This window comes from Vollenhovia emeryi, unplaced genomic scaffold (assembly GCF_000949405.1).
Source record: "Vollenhovia emeryi isolate VEMERY1.0 unplaced genomic scaffold, V.emery_V1.0 DF939154.1, whole genome shotgun sequence".
In the NCBI taxonomy this organism is placed as follows: Eukaryota; Metazoa; Arthropoda; class Insecta; order Hymenoptera; family Formicidae; genus Vollenhovia; species Vollenhovia emeryi.
In genome coordinates, this window is record NW_011967212.1 from 1,264,218 (window position 1) to 1,287,617 (window position 23,400).

Below are 23,400 nucleotides of genomic sequence, written 5' to 3' on the forward strand. Positions count from 1 at the left end.
CATGCAACAAAAACTGAACTTCGTTTCACGTCCCGCAGATGCTTATATCGAAGACATACGTTTTTATCACGACACGTATATATGCAAGACTACAGAGTTAAGGAATAAAAAAGGCTAAATATCGGAAACGTAAAGAAGAAAAACAGAAATACTTATCCAACATTAACATTTTAGTGTTTTTAAATGTAAAGGTGGTACGTAAAAACATAATAATGGAAGTCAAATTGAAAAATAATCTGCATATGAAGAGAAAACGAATAATGTTGCGTATAATATCTTTTAAATTAACAACTTTTTTCTCGCTACGATAAGAACGAGCGATTAAAACGATTCCGTCGAGCTATTGAGGATTCGAATGAAGGCCATAGAGATGCCGGTTTAGCAGTGTAGTGGCAGCAAGAGATAAGAAAGAAAAAAAAGGAAGGGGGGAAAAAAGACTAGAGCAGAAAAGAAGAAAAAGAACGTGTCGCGAGTGACAGGTCATTTTCCAGAGCCGAGCACCCTCTCGTCGGGTGCGACTTTGGTTCTCCCTCTTCATACCTGCCTGCCTTCATCTCCCCTTCGTGCTTGCCCTAAGGATCACGCGGGGCTATCCTAAACTCCCATCTGCCGATTCTCCGGGCCATCCTCGATATCTCGTTTGCCGAGTTCGAATTCGCAATGACGCGCCTATACAGCCGTACCAATATCTAATTTGATCTCATTCGTGAAATGCCATCCATCCGTATGCGAGGGAGCGAAAAGGAAGGAGGGAGACCGAGAGAGCGCGCGTGTGTGTGTGTGTGTGTGGGGCTGTCGGCACGTAATGCGTTATACCGGTAAAATTTCCACGTTTCGCTCTATCGCGGTGCTCAAGGTATTCCTCGAATCTGTTCCTCCTGTGTTACTTAGCGCGCGCGCGCGCGTGCACGCGAGATCATAATTAATTGCGGAATTCGCATGAGTGAGTATCCTTGATGCAATCAAAATGATACCAGCCTCGGGGTGAAATTGGAGCGGGAGTGGAGCAGCCGATACAACCAACCGCAACGGCGGTACTGACAATGAGCGACAGTGCTGAGAGCATTCATTTATTACGCTTGCATGACTAATTGTTTATTTATTTCGAATGATTTGGTATCGCGTTGTAATGGTCATTTGACAGACGCTTTGACAGATGATTTGCCGCGGATCGCGAATTAAATAATGCAGAATAAAACACGATTGACTTTCAACGCGTTGACAATATCGCGTTTCACGTAATCGTTAGCATGCAAAATATTCCATGGAATTATCGCTGTACGAAATTTCACGTTTCCGCTAATGGCGTCGCGTGTATACGCGGTGCGCCGAGCGCGACTCGAGTTTTTCGTAACGATTTTCCCAAGTCTCCAAGGAAGTTTGTTTCGACCGCGAGGCGCCGACAGATTTATACGAATAATATTTCACCGCGTCCTATCGCTCGTGAAAATGTTTGGATTTTGATTACCACATGATTGAGATCTAAAGCTATACCAGGAAAGTACTGAAAACGTGACGTTGATGTTGAGGAATGAACAAGATTCATCAAACCGCATCCGGCGAACGATGAAGGTTCGCCCCGGCTTGATTTCCGCTCGGCTGCTCATTGATATTCACGCTAATCACACGACGTTATCGATGCTGATGTATTTTGCCTTAAGGTCCCTCCTTTTTATTTGGCAAGAAAATTGCGGGAGATAAACTTGGTGAAATATGCGCCTATTAATCATGCGTAAGTAGCGTAATTTATCGCGCTGGTAATGTAACAAAATACTGTATTTAATTTGTATAATACATCACGTAAGTACGCCGTAAATGAAACATCCATTACGAAGGAAATGTATTTAGCGTAATACTGATGTTTCGAATTCCATTTGATTTGTATAAACGTCACAGGGGATTAATCAAAGTGTGTAATAGTACGGAGACCGCTTGTAATATGTAACTTTAAAGCGCCGCGTTGCGAGATTGAAAGCGCAATATAATGTATTTTCATGCCGTATATTTTATCTACGTTTTTTAACGCTATAATGTTCACAACGTAGCGGGAATCAAAAAAATCACGTAAGAGATGTTTTTTTTGTAAAGAGAGAAATATATTGCAGATGTCACCGTCTATAATGAAACGATGGAACTTTTAAATACGATTTCAAACGTATGAAATGTAGGGCCACTAAAAAAGGATGTGCGGACATATAATTGTTAGTTTTCAACGGTGCGTATTTTATAATCTCTTTCTTATCAGCATATCCACCAAATTCACTTAGATTTAACGGCGATTACGCGCCAGTGCTTCTTCTGCAAAATGGACTTGCGAGATACGTTTCGCGGTACAGCGGGTCCCCGTTTCGCTCGAAAAAGCCACAATGGGTGCGTTCAATCGCTTAAGTGCAGGTCGTGGTTTGTCCGCCTGCCTGCAAGTGAAAGGGCGGTATTCAAGTTTTCTTACTGCGACGAATGTATACGTAGGTACTGGACGTTACATAACTAATGAATTGTACATCGGTGCTTATGTAACTCGCAGGCGTGCGACTAAAGCAGAAGGAATGACAAAGACATACGGGGAGGGAGAGAGAGAGAGAGGGGGGGGGGACGAGAAGGGCAAATAGTAGGAAAAGATGAAAATAGAGAGAGAGAGAGAGAGAGAGAGAGAGAGAGAGAAAAGACAGAGAGAACTGAAAACGCGGAGGGTGCAGCTCAACGAATGCGCTGCATGAATAACATGCATTTATGCAGTGCCGACGCAATATGTAAGGACTCCTTCTCTCCTTATCCGCGAAGGACCAAGGAAACGCAGCGGTACCTCCATATTTTAGGGGACCCGACAAAGTGCTCGATCCATGCCCCACTTCCCTTCCTCGTAAGTCCATGCATTTATGCAATGACGTAATAATTTCGCGCCTACGCCCGTGCAACATCACGCTCAATTTCCCGCCTTCTCCTCAATCTCTGGCGCGCGACACGTATACCGCTTACATTTATCGTTTATTCGCAAAGTTTACCCCGCGCGCCGCCGCGAATACCCGCGTTCGGTTAAGAGAAAGGGAAAAAGGATAATTAGCCCTTATGAATTGAATCGTCGTAAAAGACTTCCTCCCCGCAGAAGTACAAAATTCAAAAGATAATTATCTCAGGCAGATATACGGCGGCTATAAACGTAAACGATTATGGACGTGCTTACTGAGACGCGACCAAGTTGCTCCGCACTGAGATTCCGGCTATCACTCCTCCGTGTACCATACTCAACTGCTTAAGTTATGTGTGGCGGTTCCTGCGGTTTCTGGCCGCTCGCTGGAGTTTACACTAGCAAACGCGCTCCTCTAACGGTTTCAAGGCGCGATAGCACGTGCCATGAAACACTATATCCCCGCCGATTGTTCCACGAACTGATGCGACTCTCGTTACGCGCGCGCACGTACGTATGTGAAATTATATTTTTCATCAATTGCGCCGCCGGGAATCTACGTTTCGTCACACTCTAATTCCCGCGCATTCGTTTCGGCAGATTTTAATAAATGTGCAACATTTATAATTAACGCTATCTCCAGACGAAACGTTAACGAATTTTACCTTGCCCCTGGGGCGCGCGAAAATTGTTGCAATATTCCATTGTACGAGACGGCCAATCGCATAACGCAAATCTGCGATTTGCTGTCGATTAAATGCCACTTTCCGGAGGGGCGGGGAGGGGGGGAGTGCGAGGAGAAATAACAGAGGAGGAGCTTCTCGTTAGGATCGCTTCCGGATCGGGAACTTTGCCATCTTAGCCACTCAGACCTCGGCCCGTGGGGGTCGGGCGAGCGCGGAGCCATGTCGGCGCAAGAATCACGGCTCAAATCAGAGTAATTCCGCGTTTATCCGATTGGAAGGTGATTTTAAAACTTGCCACTTTCTATTCCGGAAAGTCGGCCCCTCGGTAATGACCTACGGAGTACTTCGGGCAAGAGATGACAAAGATCCTATTTACCTCTCGATCAACCAGCGGCGCGCTAATCCCTTTATGTTACTTCGCGAACCTAGGAAATATACCGCGGCACGCAAAAAAAAAAGAAAAAAAGGGGGGAAAAATGAAAGACAGAGTATCGGCTGTACGGCTGCGGAATTGGCTATTAAGCACAATTAAATTTTCGTTGGAAATGCCGTTCCGACAAACAAGATTTTATTGACTTTTAATCGTTACATGCGAAGCGTAAAGATAATTGGCAATATTTTGCGTTAACGTCGGTATTTCGACCGTACCTATCAATATTGCTTTAATCATCGGCGCATTTGTAAAATGGGGATGAATAACCCGATCGACGTTAATTATATCTAGTGCTCGTTGAAAAGAATAGTTTTAAAAAAAAATGATTGCACCCCCAAACCGACACGGCACGCGCTCGCCTGGCAGGTTTAAATTACATTCCGCTCCGCTTCTTCCGAAGATACATTTTATAAACGAACGATGCGAGAGAGTCGGCCGTACTTTATTGGAAATATTCACTTTGAACCCCCCCATAGCCCTATAAGCCAATTTTAACGGACGAATGAGGGAACAGGGATAAAATTTTGGTGATTACGGCATACGTTGGAGTTAAAAATTCTCGGCTTTGCGCGAATACTATGTTTAATTGAGGCTATGTTCAAAATATTTCTGTTATGCGCGGGGCGTTTGCTCTGACGATACGGAAGTGCATTGTGCTAAATTCGCGTGTGTACGATCGAGGTAATGTAAATGTCCCTGTGAAATATTTACACGTATTTGCGCTGAGTTGCGTTGAATATTTAATTTTCTCCTTACTCCCACCCCACACCTCCCTCTCCCCCCCCCCCCGTGCGTTTATTAAAATTGATAATTCCAATGAAATCCTCGCAAATATTTGCCGAATTTTGCACGTCGATGTATCCAATATTAACTCGTAATCCGCATTAATACCGAAATTCGAGGTTTTCGCCTAACTAACCGTTAACCGGCGTATTACACGGCTCGTCTTCTCACATGGTCGCCGATAGGCCTTGCCGAGCGTTGACAGGGATCGGAAATTCTTTGGCCTTCCGCCAGAGATTCCGGCGCTACCAAGCACGTAGTGCGTCAAGGCGCGTGATCCTCTTAGCTGTAGTTCGCGCGTAATCTACGCTCCAAAGTCGCTCTCAATCAGCGCCACGCAGCTTATAATTCAATATATCGAACCCTTATCCGGACGGCCTAACTTCAGCCCACCTGCGCGCTTTCGTCTTCGATCCCTATATATCCCTAAGCTCTTTCTCTCTCCCTCGCTCGGCCACTCCGCGCGGCGCGCCAGAGCGATCCGCCTGGAATCTCGAGGAAAGAAAAGAAGAAAAAAAGAAATGAAACGTTCGCTCGGCACTTTTTGTCTTTCCACGATTCCATTCTGACGATGGGAGGGGGGTGGGGCGGGGGTTGAGCGTCGTCATGAACGTCGCGGAGCAGAAGGGGATGAACGGAGTTACCTTCCACCGGCGTTGCGCCTCTTAGCCCGTAATTGAATAACGTGTCTCGAGGTACCAACTGGGATCTGGATACCATGATATAGTGTGGGATACGACCTTCGTCCGCACCCCCTCCCCCCACCCCTCTCTTTCTCTCTCTCTCTGCAACTTCAATCTTTTCCTTTATTCCTTCGTGTTCCTACTGGCGCTCCCGCACTCGTTCGGTCCGATACGTGATGAAAGATTGCTCGGCGGATAAGTTCCGTATCGTTTTAGGCTAGATCCCGAGAGTTTAGTTCGTAATCGTTCGTCCCTTTTCAGTCTGCCGTCCCGCCCCCGCACCCTTTCTTTTAAGAAGATCGATCGAAACGCTGGGCTCGTGCACGCGTTTTGCGCTGCGCTGCCGGAAAAGTGATATCTGTGCGCTTCCGTGCGGGAAGCCGGATGATGTATACGAGCCGAACCTTTAAAATATTCGCGGTGTCGGTCAGGAGCACGTACATTCTTACTTGTCGCGGGTAAATAATGCGGCGTGATAAACGGGGCCTGGATTAATGCCGCCAGCCGCAAGGCCGCCGAAAAACAGGGGCGGGTCGGCGCGCCGCAAGCTTTATTTCGTGGGAGAACGCTTTCCTCCCTCCTGTGACATTACGTAAGTAATGTCGGCGTGTCCGCGCATCTCATAAGCATTCGCGTACGGATCTTCTCGCGAGCAGAAAGGCAGACGGACTTAATATATCGTCGCTATCGCCTGTATTATTACCAACAAAAATTGGAGTCGACAGGCCACCGTTATTTAACGTCGCACGCATATTGTGTGTGCGAGGTGTAAACGCATGGAAATTAATCCACGTTGATGAAAACTTTAGCATATCTAGTCGAGTCAATAATATTCACTGATACACTGAGAAAAATGTCCGGTTAAATATAATTGGACGATCCAATTACAACAAACGGATGTGTCCGATTAAATTGTATATCCGATGAAAAATGTGATCGGTTTTTCAATCAGATTTCATCGGATATATCTATAATTTAATCGGAAAAATTAACCATCGGAAACGCTATTTAATTCACTAACAAGATTTCTTCAATGTCGCCAGCGATAATTAACAACGTCGGAGTTTTTTTTACCATACCTGGCATTTTTAATAATACGGAAAATTTATTGCGAAAAATATTACCTCAGCCAGGGTTTGAACCTGGACCACCCTACACTCTAGGCGGGCGTCTCACCAATTTGACCACCGAGGCATATGATAATATTTGTCGCAATAACAGTATAAAGATGTTGTCTACGCGTCTATTTCAACTTTTTTTTAACTGCGCGCCGATAAGGGTTGTCGATCGTAGCCGAACTGTCGAATATGCGATTTCAAGTTTTCCCTCCCCCCTTCCGCCTTTCCCAATTGCGTGGGAAACACCATGTTTTAGGTCAATGGTGAATAATCAACTATTAGAGGTCCAGGTTCAAACCCTGGCTGAGGTAATACTTTTCGCCATAAATTTTCTGTATTATTAAAATTGCCAGGTATGGTCAAGAAAACAGTGACGTTACTATTTAATTGGTTTATCCGGTGAAAATTTTTCCCAGTGTACGCGTTTGATTAACGTCTCAATGGACTGTGGTGAGACCGAAATATACGGCGTGAAAAACTGTGAAACTGCCGGTGTTCCGTCGTCGTGATCCGGATGGCATGACATTTTCCCCAAGTACACTTTCCGTAGTTAAGAATAAGTGATCCGGAAAAGCATTTCGGGTAACGTGTAAGCCTGGAAACTTTGCACCGTTCCCAATATGACGTAAAAGGTCTTTCAAAGCGTCGTAGCGTCGTCACGCCTTTGGCACTTGCGCCGTATAGTAAATTTCAAGTATCATCGAGCCAGTGGCTTGAGATAAATTCGTCGTTTAACTGCCCAGTTAGAAACCATGACTGGAAATGTGTGGCCATGCATCTCAAAATATTCGGGAAAGAACGTCCCGTGGTACGCGTCATATCTTACGATTGTGTTTCGATCATCTACGCTAACAATTATAATAAATTATCGACAGCAAAGATCGATTAATACTGACGGTGTTTATTCCCAATTAAATGAAAGAACGCACAATATATCTATAGGACAAAATTTACATATAGATCGACATGAGCGAAATGGCAATCAAGATGAGGTTCGATTTAATAAGAAACGAAATAAACTTACGGACATCGGACAATTCCAATGTCTTCCAAAAGTATGTTTCCAAATTGGATACGGGATACTCATTCCTATATCTCCCGGAATCTTACTTTGTACGTAGGAAATTTTACGTCCCCAGGAATAAGCTCCGACTCGAGATGATCGCAGGAAGATCTATATATTCAGAATAGCTGGTACGGTGCATTGGTGCGCCGTAAAATTGCCAGATTCGAAAAGATCGCCCACGGGTGGGAATACAGGATAGAAGAAAGCAGGACCTTTCTTCTAGAAAAAAAAAAGAAAAGCGAAGAAAGAGTAGAGGGAAAGAGTGGGCGGAAACGCGGGATGGGGGATACCGCGCGCGGTACAGATATTCGTAGGTGCGGAGAAACAATCTGGGATACGGTCGGCGCGATACGGGACGGCGACGAGGTCTGGGGACGGCGAAGGGCGGGCGCGCCCGGGTATAGGAATCGGAAGCGAGTAAAGAAAAGGGGCTACGGAAAGTGTAGTCTAGAAACTTTATCCACTTTGCATGCTGATGGTCACAGATTCGGGAAGACAAAATGGCGCGCGGTGAGCAAAGGGTAGAGAAAAGGAAGGGAGGAAAAAGAAAGGAGAAAGCGGCTGGTGGGCGCGCGGATCGCGATTCACACAAAATCGATTCCCTTTGTGCCTCACCACCTCGGCACTGCTGCTACCGCCTCTGTGCCTTCTGCTCCCCCCTCTCTCTCTCTCTTCCTTCCTCTTTGTCATTTTCCCTCTCTCTTTCTCTCTCTCTCTCTCTTACTCTCTCCAAACTTTGTAGCCAATTTACGAGCGACCAAGTCAGCGCCCTTCGATTTTACGCTAATCCGATGCCGATGTCGTGCCATAGACGAGGCAAACCTCTCCCTTTACGCCGGGCAGGGACCGAAGGGGATTTCATTTTCCGCGGTCCGTGCCATTCCTTCCCCAGCAGGTCTGTTTCAAGGTAACCACCTCCCTTCACCCTCTGGCTCGGTACTCGGCACCCTCTATCGTACCCGTGTTTCTTTGCGCTCTCCTCTCTCTTTCCGCTCATCCCGCTTGTATACCGTTCTCCCTCTCTCTCTCTCTTTTCTCTCCTCTCTGCCACGATCTTGTCTCTCGTAACTCAGCCCTGACGAGCATCCGCGGTCGTTCGAGGAGGTAATGGGGTTTACCGGGAAGAACCGGCGGTACATTTCATCCGGTGTGGCCGATCGAGTTACAGAATTAAGTTCAACCGTACCGGAATAACGACCAGGCCTCTCATTCCCCCTTCTCTCCGCTGCTTCTCGGGCTGCTCTTCCACTTCCGCCCGGTTTCTCTTGCCCAGGCGAAAGAACGATTCGAAACCACGATAACGATTTAAGAAAAAATACTCTTGTTCCAATCGGCTCTCCGTATCGTTTGCGTGAGCCGCGGAACGCGCGATAAGACTCGGCTTTACGACCGTCATCCTCGATTGAAAAGTCGAGAAACTGAGCTTCGATTCAAGGACTAATATCCCGATCAATTACGAAAGGATCGGCGCTCTCGCGAGTTGAAGCGTGGAGTAGCGATAAAGGGACGGGTCGTTTCTTGATAAATTTTTCCCAGTAAAAATAAATTTTAATCATCCGGCGGAGTCACGCCGCGCCGTCGTCGATGAAACGATGAAACGAGCACGGCAACGAGCGCAGTAACGCTCCCGGGTGGATGTATTATCCGATTATCCGCTCGCTCGTAACTGTCCCTTAAACTTGTAAAATTCCTCGATTTTTATACCGCGATCGGCGCGACCCGCACGACGATCGATTACGTTTACGAGTCGCGCGCGGGTTTACAGCGCGAACAGCTGCACAAAAGCCTCCCGTACGATCTCCCGGGACGACGACGATCAGTCGCGAGCGTCTTGACTGCCAATAACGGAGACATTCTGTCCACCTAAAAATTGAAATTCGAGACGGTCGTATAACCGGCGTGCGGACGACTTCCCGATGCAGATACGTATTCCCAATTGTGCGATATCCGGTGACAACCCGGCGATAGCGGCAGGAAATGAAAGCGGCCACGGGGAGGAAAGGGAAGAGAGGAAGAGGAGAGATGAGAAGAGAGTGAGAGACGCGCGCGCATGGAACACAGGTAGGCAAACCGACAGTTGTTAAGGAGTTAAAAAAGGCGCCGAATGCTCATAAAGAAGCTCGAATTGATCGTAAACGGCCTGTTTGGAGAAAGCCCGCCGGGGCCCGGTGGCCCGAACACACGCGGGACGTCGAAATTCTCGGAAATGTCCCGCGTCTCTGTCCCGCAGGGCGGAAGAGCCGGGCGACGCGACGCCGCGACTCCCAAAATCGGGTCTCGATGCGATTCGAAAAAAATTGAAATTCCTGAAGAGAAAAATGCGGGAAATATCCGAGCGGGCCGTGCGAGTCAGCTGTCATTCCCGTGATTGCACGTCCGTCAGTCATCAGGAGCGGAATGCGCCATTCTCGCAACGTCCGTTCGACATCCCACAGCACGACGGAAGGGTTCATTAATTTTCGACGATGACGCTACAGTTCCTTCCGCGTCGGCCGGGCTGACACTCGATATCGGGCGTTCGACACGCTATACGTTGGGATTCGTCCTTGCCACGTCGAATTTCGCGCTCGCGAGGAGCCACGGCACGGCACGCCACCCTCATCAAAAATGTCATTTGCCGACAATCGTCGCGCTAATAGGATTTCGAACAGGCACCGCAGGTCCAACATCCCCGCGCTCGGTTAACATTAATAAACCGGCGCCTGCCGGTGGGCATGGATGTTACCATGAAGCCTGGCATAAGGAGACCGAACTCCCGTAATCAGAGTGGGCCGACATTTTTGGGACTTAGTCGTTCCGAAAAGAATCACTGGGAGCACTGTCAACGGACAACTCGATTCGCATTCGTGCGTGTCACATGATTGTCATATGCATGAAGGAGATAAGAGATTTATGTCGCCAGTAAATAGTTAACATTATCTAAAGTGTTTTTTGTCGACCCAACTGGGCAGGAAACTTTATTCGTGAATCTTACACCCACGAAGTTTTGACCATCCGGATTGTGGTCCTTATCAAGTGATTGGTAATAGTTAAAATTCTTATTGCGAAAAATATTACCCCAGCCAGGATTCGAACCTGGGACCTCCCTCAATCCGTGCGGGCGTCTTAGCCAGCTCGACCACCGGGGCTGTTGCATGAAGCTTTCGTGAGAGTTCCGCTTGGAGTGCCGAGCGGCGTGGACGTTTTTACCTAATCTAATTGGGAAGTAAAAGTGAGCGAATTTGACAGGTTGCAATTATAAATATTCTAGTATTCACTCACTTATGTAATTTTCGTAAGTTCCAGAAATCGACCCCCAGATAACGACGGCTATACGCTGTATCTACGAGCCAGTGAGATCAAAATCGGTAAACTCACGGGCGAATTGTTAATCCGTTTATGCGACGCGCTACAAGTGGTAAAATTTTGATTCACTAACTTGCAATAATGTCGGCCCGTGCTCGGTGACGTAATTCAAGCCCAGTTCGGTCTCCTTATACAGGCATCATGGATGTTACTTTGGCGAACGCGTGGTAAATCCAGTCGCGTAAATTCAGTCGAAACGAAGACAGATCGTTCCCCACGTGTATCGCGCGCGCGGGCGCGAATGCGCGGCAGATCATGAAACACACCTTGTCTTCGGATCCGTAAAACTTCGCGCCGTGAAAACCGAAAGCGATTCAGCCGGCTCTTCATTCGATGTCTCGCTTCTACTTCATATCCACGATATCAGTCTGCACTCGACAGAGAGAGAGAGAGAGAGAGGAGAAAATTGAGTAAATCGGAGCGAGAGACAATCGCGGTGGTAGTCGCGCCGCACAGTTGTAACCGTGTCGCGCACGAACGGGTCCAGTAGGTTCTAAATGGCGAGGCGGATATATCTGCGTATCGGAACGGAGGGAGGGGGAGGCTACCCCTTTATTGCTTCGCGTATGGAGTCGTAAACAATGCGCCCATATGAAACAATGTTACGACGTTACCGCGAAACTGCGCGAGGATTGCTCGGGTATTTCCCAGCAGCTTCTACCGTCATTCCGCGACACCGCGCGTCACACACACGTGCGCGCGCGCGCACACACACTTATCGGGGGGGGGATACGAGGCTGTCTACATCACCGTGGCGTGGTTACCGCCACGACGGAGTTTCAGTTACGAAAAACAATGCCTGGTGACACGACGAAAACTGCTAGAAACGTCGGCTCTCGTCGATGACGTTTTTTTCCCCCCTTTCGCCGCCCGTCCCCCGCGGCATCGGCCCGCCCGAGTGCCACGCTCGCGAGAACACGAAAATTATTTCACACCTGCGCTAAAAAATACGCGAAATGTTTTCAACTGACCGCGTATCCGAATATGTGCGAATTGCTTGAGAGAAAATGCTTTCATTCGGCTCCCTGTGCGATAGAGACACTAATAATAATAATCTTTATTGCTCCCCTTAGGGTTACAATCTTATACATCTCTCCACATACACCACTTATCCTAGATACTCCTCTTAGCCTAAACTTAAATTTATACTTACAACTACACTTAAACCTAAACTTATTAACTAATTACTCTTTGAGAGGAAGAGAGAGAGAGAGAGGGAGGGCCATCTGATAGACACTAATAGACAGCTCACAAAGGCTCGCAAATCAATCTTCGTATGAATCATACCGGGCATCATCACACGGTCGAAACGAGAGAGAGAAAAAACCCGGAGATACGATCGCTCTCCATGGGAAAGTAAGTAGAAAGAGCTCGCGTCGCACGAATATGGATCGCAATCACCGATCCGGGATAGGCCGCTCGGTAGCCCCGGTATAAAGCCCGCACGCCCCCTTCTTTCCGGTACGCTGCACTCTGATCCATTTCAGACAAACCGCCGCTGGACAATTTGCCTTGATATAATGGTTCTTGCTTACCTACTCTTGCATCCGCGTGCTCCAAATCGTATCAACTTAATTCATATTCACGGAACGAACTTGAGAGTGGAAAGTCGGGAATCGAGGGGGAGATGGAAACGCGGTAAGAGCGCGCGGAAGGGTGCACGCGGGTCGAGATGGGGCGGTGGATTGGGGCGCGGCGGCGAGGGCGTAGGACGGCGCGGTGGGCGAGCGAACGTTTGCCTGAGCGAGCTGGATTTTAGCCCCGCTTCCGTCTCATTACTCGCTACACTCTGATTGAATTACCTACAATCAACATCAAACATTTTTAAACTCAATTTCATGTACGCGCAATCGTGTATTTTCCCGCTTTTTCTGCGTTATGAAACCGCTTTGAGAAGTACGAGGGCTCTATTCCGCCAAGAGTCCGCGAGACGGGTCGGTCTGTTCCGTATTCGTATTACGTGCAGATGTGCACGACCGAGTACGCCGGCAATCGTTACATCGTAATTGCTATCTCTCCTCCCCTCTCCCCCGCCTTCCTCTTTTTCCCTTGTATCTCAGACAGATTAGAATAGACATAGTCTTTGTGAAAGAATTTCTCTCGAACGTCATATCTCGGATTTTATCGTTTTAATTCATTAACTGAGCGTTTCTTTATGTATAATATTTTCTTTATGTAGTACATTTCTCGTGTATTGCTTTTAAGTAAGAAGGTTCAGGCAAATTCTAATTTTTTTTTGTTTTCGTTACAACGCGATAAGGAAAGATGCAGCGCACGAGTGAAGAGAAGCGTCTTTAGCACCGGCACCTCTTCCACTTTGTATTTTCCAATAGAATTTTTGTAATGGAAATTTACTTTATGATAGAAACGGAGGGTGTTTCGAAGAGGCGAGGTGGTAGGTTGACGATACACGCTCTTTCTCTGATTATCCGATTGCGTGCGGATCGTATTCGAGGATGCCGTTGGTAACACAGCGAAGTGGAGCAAGATATGTAGACAGACTCGCTTTACGACGAGCTCGCGCGCAAGCCGCATCTTAGAGTCCTTAATTTAATAGACATTTTTACTGCGAGCTTGCTCGACTAATGTTACAATTATGCAACTAATTAGGGTTCCTTTGTAACGTAATTTGTGGACGCGCGAGCCCGACGAGGTATGTCCCGCCTATCGTCCCTCAGAGAGAAGGAGGTCACGTGGCATAAACATAATTAGGTCGAGGGTAAGAGAGGCAGGGGGCCCGAAGGGCGGCGAAGGGTGGGCTGGGAGCATACCGAGGAATACTCATCTCTGTTGCCATGGGATCCTATTAACGCAGGAAATACTCACTCGACCGAGCGGCGCGAGTGGGATGTATTCTAATACTTTCGAGATATAATTTCGCCAGCGTAAAATGCGAGAGGATCAAAAGCGACTTCAAAAGAAGCAATTAAATGTTTAATTTAAACATGCATCGACTGTGATATAACGCACAGTAACATTTATTACATAATATTTGTATACATACTTTTTTTCTTTTCAGGGTTTCATATTTTCCGTCCAATTATTTGGATTTCTGCTCGCGAAATGCCCCTAGTAATATTGATATACTTAATAAACGGCGTTGTTATTTATATATTTCGTTTCCTCGCGAAATAATTCAGTAAATTATTCATATCTTGCCTTTGAATCGTTAGATATAATTCTATCTCTCGAGCAGTCCTTATGGTAACGTTAGGGTTTTTTCATAATTAGAAATAAAGCTTCTTGTTGATCCAACTGGCAATATATTTATAATTATATTATTTCCTACCACCTTCAAAAAATTGTGACACGTTGGCTTGCAGTTCGGTTACTTGATAAGGACCTGATACTTGGGTCGAAACGACGTACCAAATGTAACATTTAACTAAGTATATTGCCGGTTGGATCAACAAGAAGCTTTATTTCTAATTTATTCATCACTGGAGACTTTAAGTATACTCCTCTACTGGTTTTTTTCATAATAATTTAGAAAAAAATCTCGTTTGGGTGGCGAGTGGTACGTTTAGTATTGATTTCTCTAGTAATCTTATTAGAAATGTGAAACCCGCGGGATACTATATTAATCGTTCACGTGTCTTACTTTCGTTGTATTTAGCGTATCAAGGGATGATTCCTAATCTAATACGCGCGCGATTGTTGCGAGGCTACAGAAAATCCCGCGCGCGCTTGTATCTCTGGGAAGCGTTGATTTCGAATACGCGTGCGGATTCTGTCACAAAGGCTGGGTTTCGGAATTAAATTATTGCATGTGCGCGGCCTGTTCATTGGAATCCATAATGGCGGAATTGAATCGCTTTCCCGAGAGCGCGATTGATTCGCCGAAACGAAGCACTAATCAAAATTAATTCCCATTATTTCGTTAATGACACCGTGCGTCGCGCTGCTCGTCACGCCTGCAAGCTCGATTTGGTGCGAATTAAAGATAATTAAGAACCTATTTATGCCGGAGGTAGAATCCCCCCCTCCCCCCTGTCCCCGCCAAGAAGAAGGAGGAATCGATTCTGTAACCTTTCTGCTTCTTTATCGTCGTAAATTGCTCCGTTTTTTTCCATTTGCGGGAGGAATTTTCTTTGAAGAAGAGAATATCGTAATTAACCGGGAGATCAATATCGTGACTATGCCCACAAAGTGCCCAAGTATTTCTTCATTCTGACAACGGCATTTGCTCCAAAGTGCAGTACAATAAAATCGTCTATACATAAAGCGCTTTTACGATAAAATATTAAAAGCGCAATTTCTCGTCGGCTTAGAGGGTACCTACTTGCAATAATTAGCATGCATAACTTTACAATGCATCCGCAGTTGCCAGGACGATAAGTCCATTAATAAGGCATGTCTCCCAGTCTCTAAACCCTCGTGGGTGGAGAAGAGCCCGTATGTTATCGACATACAGAAATGGTCCATCCTGTATGCGAATGCATCCAAAGCAATTCATCCACCGTACATGGAAATCTCATTAGTCCCAGATACATATAACGCCGCGGCATGCCTAATGGTTGAGTTCGGATCAAGCCATAGGACAGACGCTTTACTCGGAACTTGATCGTGTCGATGTTCATAATGCGTGAGCCGTGATGTGCTGCGTTTCCCAACGCATAATAACCATCGTAGCGTACAAAATTGCCGCAATCAATACGCGATCCAGCGATAACCACCACGACCGATCGTGCAGCGGCGCTTGTTTCGGTTTGATTTCTCTAGGAATGCGAAATTGATCGTCGAACGGAATTACCGCAGTTTTAATCAGCTGTTGATCTCTTTCGGAGCGGAAGAAAAAGAAACGAATGCTGGATCCTGAATCCCCGCGATCGCGTCGGAGAGATCAAAGTAGTCGTAGTCGAGTAATCTCCATTGTAATCGCCGGGAAAGAATTTGCGTTATCAATAAGGGTTGCACGTAATATCTTCATCCACCTTCTTTCTCCCTCTTTCCTTCAATGATAGATACCGGTTGACGGGGGAGCGGGAGGAGGGCGGAAAGGGGGGAGAGGGTGGCGCACGGTGAGACACGACGGCGTGCGTTACGCAACGGCGAGGCAAGTAGCAGGCGAGCGGGGCAGGGGGCGAGCAGGAGGGGGAGGCAGGGACTTCATTATAACCTCATCTCTTCCCAGGGAGTGCATTCGAATTGAAAAACGCGCAGGCTTGTTTTGAGGCACGGTTACCGTGACAACGCACGTATACACACCACACGCGCGCGTACACGCTCGCGCGCTCACTTTCCCTCTGCCTTTCACCCCGTACTATCCTTTTCTATCTCCCTCTCTCTCTCTCTCTCTCTCGCGCGCGCCTTTCCACCCTTCACGATTCTCTCCGTTTCGCTCGTCGTCGCTCGCTCGCGCTCTCTCGCTCCCGCAGCCTGTATACGTCGTCGGCGTATATCGGACGTAGGCGAAGAGCGGCACTCGCGCGGGGAGAACGAGGGCGCGCGCCGAGAGCAAGAGGGGCTGCGAGAACGGGGGTGGATGGTTGCTCGGCGCACGAGGAGAGAGTGGGGGGTGCACACGGAGCGCGGGGTGACGCAAGGGCGGCAGCGAAACGCGGGCATCGGCGAAGCAGTCACTATGACAACGGTGACAGGCGAGGTGTTAGTGCGCATCCGTGACCACGCCTACGTCACGACGCCGTGACGTCAGAGCGTCGACGGCAACGGCGCCAGCCGCCGACGAGGAACGTGGTGCACGGCTCTCGCCGGCGCTCGCGAAGAAGAGAGAGGACGGCTGCCGCCTGTTGCTACTTCGCTACACGTCGGGTGCGGGCAACCCCCTTCGCAACCACCACGGCGCTGTCTTCCTCCCGCGCGTACCTCCGCCACGAGGCGAATTCTCTCCCGCAACCCCACGCGGTAACCGTCCCCCCTCCCGTCCGCCAGCGTTATCCCTTTCCCTCTCGTACCGCCGTCTCGCTCGCTCCCCCTCTCGACGGTCGTACGAAACCGTCCCCCCCCTCCCCCGTTCACCATCGCCGCCGCTGCCCTACCACCGGGTTTCCAGCCACCGACACCCCTCTAGAACCCCTTACCCTCCACCGTGCGCCCTCCCGCCCGCGCGCGCGTTACCAGCCAGCAGCGATCCCCACGGCCACGACCGAGAGCCGAGACCGACCGAGAGTTGTCGGCTCTCCGCCAGTCAGCCATCCGACTCGCCGCCACGCCACGCCACGCCGCGCGCAGCGTGTGTTTCTCTGCATCGCGTTTCAAAAGCCTGCGAGCGTGAGAAGCCTTATCGCGCGTCCCTCGTGCCGTAAATCATCGGCGAGGCGCGATCTCGCGCGGCTTCGAACGCGTGCGACCCCTAAGGGTTACGCCTGGTTAATTCATCGCACATCTCTCCGTCACGGTGACCGACAATACCGTGCGGGTACAGAGACAGAGACAGAAAGAGAGATTCGACGACGTGTCAAGGGGAGGGAGGGGGGTCTGAGGTACGGAAGGTAAATCGCGCTCGCCGGGGTTGCGCAGCGCGCGTTTGTCCACATCCCGAGAGACCCGGAAAAAAAAAAACAAGACCGGACGTGAAGCGGCGGGCGGACGATACGCAGTCACGCGTACGCGTACGGCACGCGCGCAAGTGCGCGGGCGCTCATTGCTAGCACTTAGGGGAGCAGCCTAAGTGGTCGCCGGCACACGTGCCTGCGACGGCGGGGGTGCGACGCGGGACGCTCCGAGCGACGCTACGAGCGACGCAGCATCACGCTAAGACTGCTGATTCGCAGCAACGACAGCCGAGTTTTGGCGCCACGCTCTATTCGGAGAACGGTCTATGGATCATAGGTCAGATCAAAGTTAACATCATATTACCAAGATAGCTTACGCGGGCGATATCGCGATAGTGCGACGCCATAAGGGTTGCGGGTGGTCAGTGTGGCAGTGAGAAAGAGTGAGAGGACGAGAGAGTGAGTGAGTGAGCGAGAGAGCGAGAGAGCGAGAGAGCGAGAGAGAGGGAGAGAGAGAGAGAATGCGAGAGGGGGGAGGGGTGAGAACGAGTGAAAGAGGGACACGCGACGATCGAGCGCGCAGCACACGCACACAAGGCGCGATGCGGCCGTGGTCGACTCGACTCGACAAGTCGGCGAGTGGCGCGTGCTGGTAACCTGTTGCCGCCGCCGTGAACCAGACTCCCGAAGCCGGTAATCGCGAGCTTAAAGATACATTACTGCGTGACTATCTAAACGGATGATATCGCGTCGCCGGTTACCGTGAAACGGATGAGCGGGACGCGTCGCGGGGGTGGGTGGTGGGATTCGCGGGGACGGAGCGGCGACATTTTCGCAGGGCGCGCCCTCGGGATTCCACGGCGAGCGGCGGGTCGGGGTCGCGTCGTTATACCAATTGACCGCGACTCCGTTCGCCAATAAAAATAAAGGGCGACACGTGGACGCGCGAGCAGCCGCGATCGCTACGGGGGCAACACGATACCCAAGTAGTAATAAAGGGAGTTTAGAGAAACGGGACCGGTTGCGTTTACTTTCTCGAATTTCTTCCTCGGCTCTCGCTTTACAGAGTTTATTTTCGCGAACAAGATGTTTATCGATAAACTTCCATTTAAAACTTCTTATTTATTTATCGGAACGTCGGTGGAAGTAGGACCTTGTGTTCACTTGCAATTCGCGGAATGCTGTTTCTCTAACTGCAACCAAGCTATTGACACACGCTCGGCGTACTATAACGTCTACGCAGAGACAACACAATTTCGCAATAGTGCAGCTATTTGCAGACATTGATATGCCACGTATGTAGACGTGCGATAATATATTTTAATTTCACGCGAGATGTGAAATCAGTTAAAATGTTAACTTTCATCGAGACCGTTTAATGAAGACGAGCATCGGGTGGATAAACGGGGTCAGAATAGAGCAAAAAGTAGGCAATGCGAGTATCTAGGTCATCTATCGCGGTTCTTCTGCAAATGAAAAATTTACAAGTCGCCGCCTGGAATACATTTGCATAGAATTCCGTAGAATTCGTTTGTTCAATATCTGTTTTGAATATATTAATAAGGAATTTCATGGCTACCGGAATCCCGCTCGTGCATATTCACGTACCTACCTATTAAGTTCCTCGAATACGAGTGCCATAGTTTCTGCTATAAAACCACTTCTCTCTTGACAAATTAACGCATTTCGCAAGCACGCTGTTTCAGACAATTATTAGAAATTGGACCAAATATTTAATCGTGAGAATATTATCTACAATCAATTTGCATCTCCAGTTTAACCAAGCATGATCGTGCGCGATCCAGTGCACAAAAATGTATATGTAACTCCTTCAAAGTATAATTTCACAATTACACCCAATATCTACGCAATCGTCTGCAAAAAGGCAATCTGTGTTAAGGACACCTAAGTCTGGCTTCCAAGTTTACTGCTAATGAATTATGCAGTCTAGCTACCCAAAGTTTACAGTGCGAATTAGTACGATTTTCGTCACGTGCACAGTACAAGGGCATCTCAACGCGCGAGATTTCGATTCTCCGCAACTCGATATGCGTGTGTCGCGAAACAACGTGCTTAAACGGTAAAATTTCTCATTTCGAAATGAAATAACAGCCGTGTTTATTCATTTTGTGTTCGATGCAACGGATATGCATGGTTACAGCAGCGGCGTGGGCTTTATGTACAGGGGAATTAAATTTCAAAGACTTTCCCGTCGCGGCATTTCGAACGAAAGGTGTATTTATTACCAAAGTAAACGTGGTGCCGTGTCATTTTCAACAAATACAATTTTTCACGCAGATATCGCGCACAAAGTAACAGAAAGACGACACCGCTCGTCCGTGAAACTTTACTCACAGAGTCACCGTAATCCACGTAGAGAATGTACGTCACGTTCATCATGCCATACGATCTGTCCGATTCTTTCAGCGATATCGCACGATCCTTGACGCTCGCAGCGGTATTCGTAAATGGTGCAAAAGTTGTTTCTTTTATTTCTTTTATCCTTGCAAGATTCCCACCCGTGGTCCACCGTTTGCCGAGACGCGGCGAATCATTTTCCAAAATACCGCGGTTCGGTTTCTGAGAAAAATATTTGCCGACGACAGTAAATTCATTAAGCGCGGGCCCAACACGGGCGAGTGGGCTTCGTATAAGTTTCCAGGGAGCGTGTGACATTAGCTCCGGGGGCGTACCGAAGAATGCGGAACGGGGTTGGAAAGTGGGGTACGTGAAGAAGGGGACCCGGACCCGACGCGCCGCGCCGCGCCGCGCGATATACGATATATATCTTTGGACGAGGCTACGTGACCGGAATCCCGAGGAGGTTAAAGTTGGATTTGTAACGTATTTTTCGCCGACGTGGAAATACCTATCGAGTTGGCGCGCCGCGCGCAACGGCGTCCCGTAATTTCCGTCCTGGGGTCCGCTCGATTGACACGGGGGAAGGAAAGATTTACGTTCGAAGGACCTGAGCGGTGCGAAGGACCTTACGCATGTCGCGCGTGTCGAGGAGCTCGACGCTACTTGTCGCGTTACTTTCTGAAATCAAGGGGGTAGCCACTAGCTAAAATGTCGTCCCACCTATTACACGATTTCATTTGATTTCACCTGATTACAAATAATCTCATCTAATTGCAAATCATTTTCTCTTATATGCACGTTTAAAAATATGTGACGTTGTTGAACCTAGGCGTGAACTATGACATAGTTGGATATTCACTGAAAGAAGTAATTTTTTTGGAAAATGAAAACAAGCTGAGAAAATGTTCGAGTTTAATGTTTATTGTCTAACGAGTGATGAAACTTGAAAATGAAGGCAAAACGATTACGCGGGGATCTCGTAAGGATTTCATAATGATTTCGGAGACACTGTCCCACGATTACATCAAGTAGTTACCCCCCTTGTCTGAAATTCGCCGCGGCTTTCCTCGACCCCCGCGCGAGCCGCTCTTGGATTGCCGCTAATGTGTCCTCGCCCGCGAAGAGTCGCGCGTTGACGGGGTAATCTGCTCGCGCCGATTTGTATTCTCCCTGAAATTACGCCTCGCATCCCCGGGCGCGCTCGTGTCGGTGCGGCGGCAACCTTCGACTGCCACCGGTGAATTTTCGATTTCCTCAATTTCCTCGGTTTCCTCGACGGTCGCCGGCAGCCTTTTTTGATCGCGCGCATAAAACTCCCCGTCCGGCGTTTCATCTCTCCCGGCGTTTGTCCCCGTGCGGTGTTATACCTTCGAAAGTTTATCCAACGGTGCATTCTCCCAGCGGTGTTACATTTGTCGAGATGCAACACGATTCCGAGCAAGATAAATGAAGCCTCGGGCTCCCGTTGTTTCTTCCGGACCGGGGGAGAAAGCGGGCGGGCCATAAAATGCGCATTCGTTGAAATATGTTCGCCAGTGTTACGCTGACAAAGACTCTTCACATAAATTGCGACAGACGTATCATCCCGGGCGTTATTTCATTTAACGTTCCGTTGATTACGCTTTTTAATGGAGCCCGTTCATTACGGACTGCCCTTGTTCGGATCGACCATATTTATGGTAATTTAGAATTGTTATTTTATAATTTTCAGAATGTATATGAAATATAGTCAACCCGGCTTATCTCTGTATTTGTTTAACACAACGTTTCGACCCTTTTCTGGGTTTTTATCAAGTAATATTAAGTGAGTCATCGTCGTCACATAAGACAGAGTCGAATTATAAAAATACGTGAGCACTATGGCTGCTGGGCTCGAACTCTAGTTCGAGCTCTTGTTCGATACGTGTACACGTATCTTTATAATTCGACTCCGTCTTATGTGACGACGATGACTCACTGTTTGATAAGGACTCAAAAAATAGGCTCGAAACGTTGTATTAAACAAATAAAGGCATATGCCAGCCGGATTGACCGGATTGATATAAGTTTCCCCGTTTGAATTTTTAGTCATCACTGGTGACTATAAGCAAACTCTCCCTTCGCCAATAAAAAAAAATATATTGGCGCTGTAACAATAAGACACACCCGACGGAAATTTATGTTATACTTGTACCTATCGAAGTACCCGAGGACGTAGACGATGCACTCTGATAACGTAGCTTATACAAAGCTAATCAGATCTAATGCATTACGGTGGTGCGCTGCAACAGAATACACGGGGCTTGTGCGAGGCAATGCTAGAGAATGCAGACGTTATAGATACTAGACCCGGGCTGAATTATACTCTGTTATGTTTGCGCCTTTATAGGTGCCGCTTACCAGAGAGCTCGCAGCGTCTGGTACACTCGATACACCTGGCTCGCGTGCGTTCTAGTCGAGATAGAGCTCTAATCCGAGGTAGGGTGACGATGCACCTCGCGATATACCCGACGCGATATATTTTTTTTTTAGAGCGCGAAGCGCTCGCCGAGGCCTGTAAATACGCGGGGCAGGAAGCAACCCGCACACCTAAAGTAGAATTGATTCGGTTTATGCGCTCTTAGAATCGGCGAGTCCGCTCGAATCGCGAACGGTATCCGCTACTTTCCGCGTTATACGACACTCTTTTTATTATCGAACTCAGAGTTCGATACCGCGGCGCTCATAAACACCGCGAAGAGGAAGACGCCCGCGATCGTGTTTACGCCTTTATTGCTAATATCGTTGTTCACGCTCGATTGTTCTTCGCGGTCGTATCGTTCGCGAAAGCGTTGCCGAGCCGCTATCGCGCATTGATATTTCACGGTTCCTCTTTACGGCCTATATTCCTTTGCCCCGAGGCGTCTCGCGGATAAGAATCTTGCGGATTTTAGTGTTCATCAAAACTTATAAATCTTACGTCAACTCGAATGCGTTTGGACGTTACTGTTCCTACATGTCGTAGTCTTCATAAGTCTATTTGACGTACTAAAAAAATATATCGATTCAATAAATAAAAACGCGAGTGACAGGAGCAATTTCATTATTACCTCGAGATTTTTCAGATTCTGTGAAACTTCATTCAAAACAGCAAGTGTTGAGTAATATACATCCCCTTAAAAAAATAACCTTTTTTTTAAAAAAAGGTAAAAAGACGCCAAGTATACGCGCCATCGAATCAAGAATTATATAATTTAATTGTTTGGATATATTTTATTAGGAAAAAACAATTTTTACCTTCTCTACAAAAGTAATGATGTCATCAAATGGCGCCAACTAAAATACTTAATTATTTTTTATATTAAACTGTTATATCCAAACAATCGAGCATAAAATATAAAATACCGATGGTTACGTAAAGAACCATGCTGGTGGCACTGCTTTTCGAATCTTTAAACCACTTAGCGTTACTGCTCAAAACGATCCTTGGCTCTCTAAAATGTAACAGCAATTAACGTCATCACTCAATAAATTAACGATGTGTTTCCCTTTTTTTGTTACAGGTAAGTGTCACACGTCGCGTCCAACGGTAGCATCGATACGTAAG

At 47.8% G+C, this 23,400-nt stretch overlaps 1 protein-coding gene across 5 annotated transcripts in view; it reads left to right on the forward strand.

The window, feature by feature from the left end:
- LOC105565275 (CUGBP Elav-like family member 4) overlaps nt 1–23,400 on the forward strand; it is a 634,883-nt gene that overhangs the window by 346,023 nt on the left and 265,460 nt on the right. The window contains exon 1 of one of the 5 annotated variants that reach the window (XM_012018332.1): nt 17,214–17,811. The exons of 3 other annotated variants lie outside the window; for them this stretch is intronic. The gene's annotated coding sequence lies outside the window, so the exon portion shown is untranslated. Of the gene's footprint in view, nt 1–17,213; nt 17,812–23,400 lie in introns of those variants that run through there. One more of the 5 variants, XM_012018338.1, reaches the window with a different exon arrangement.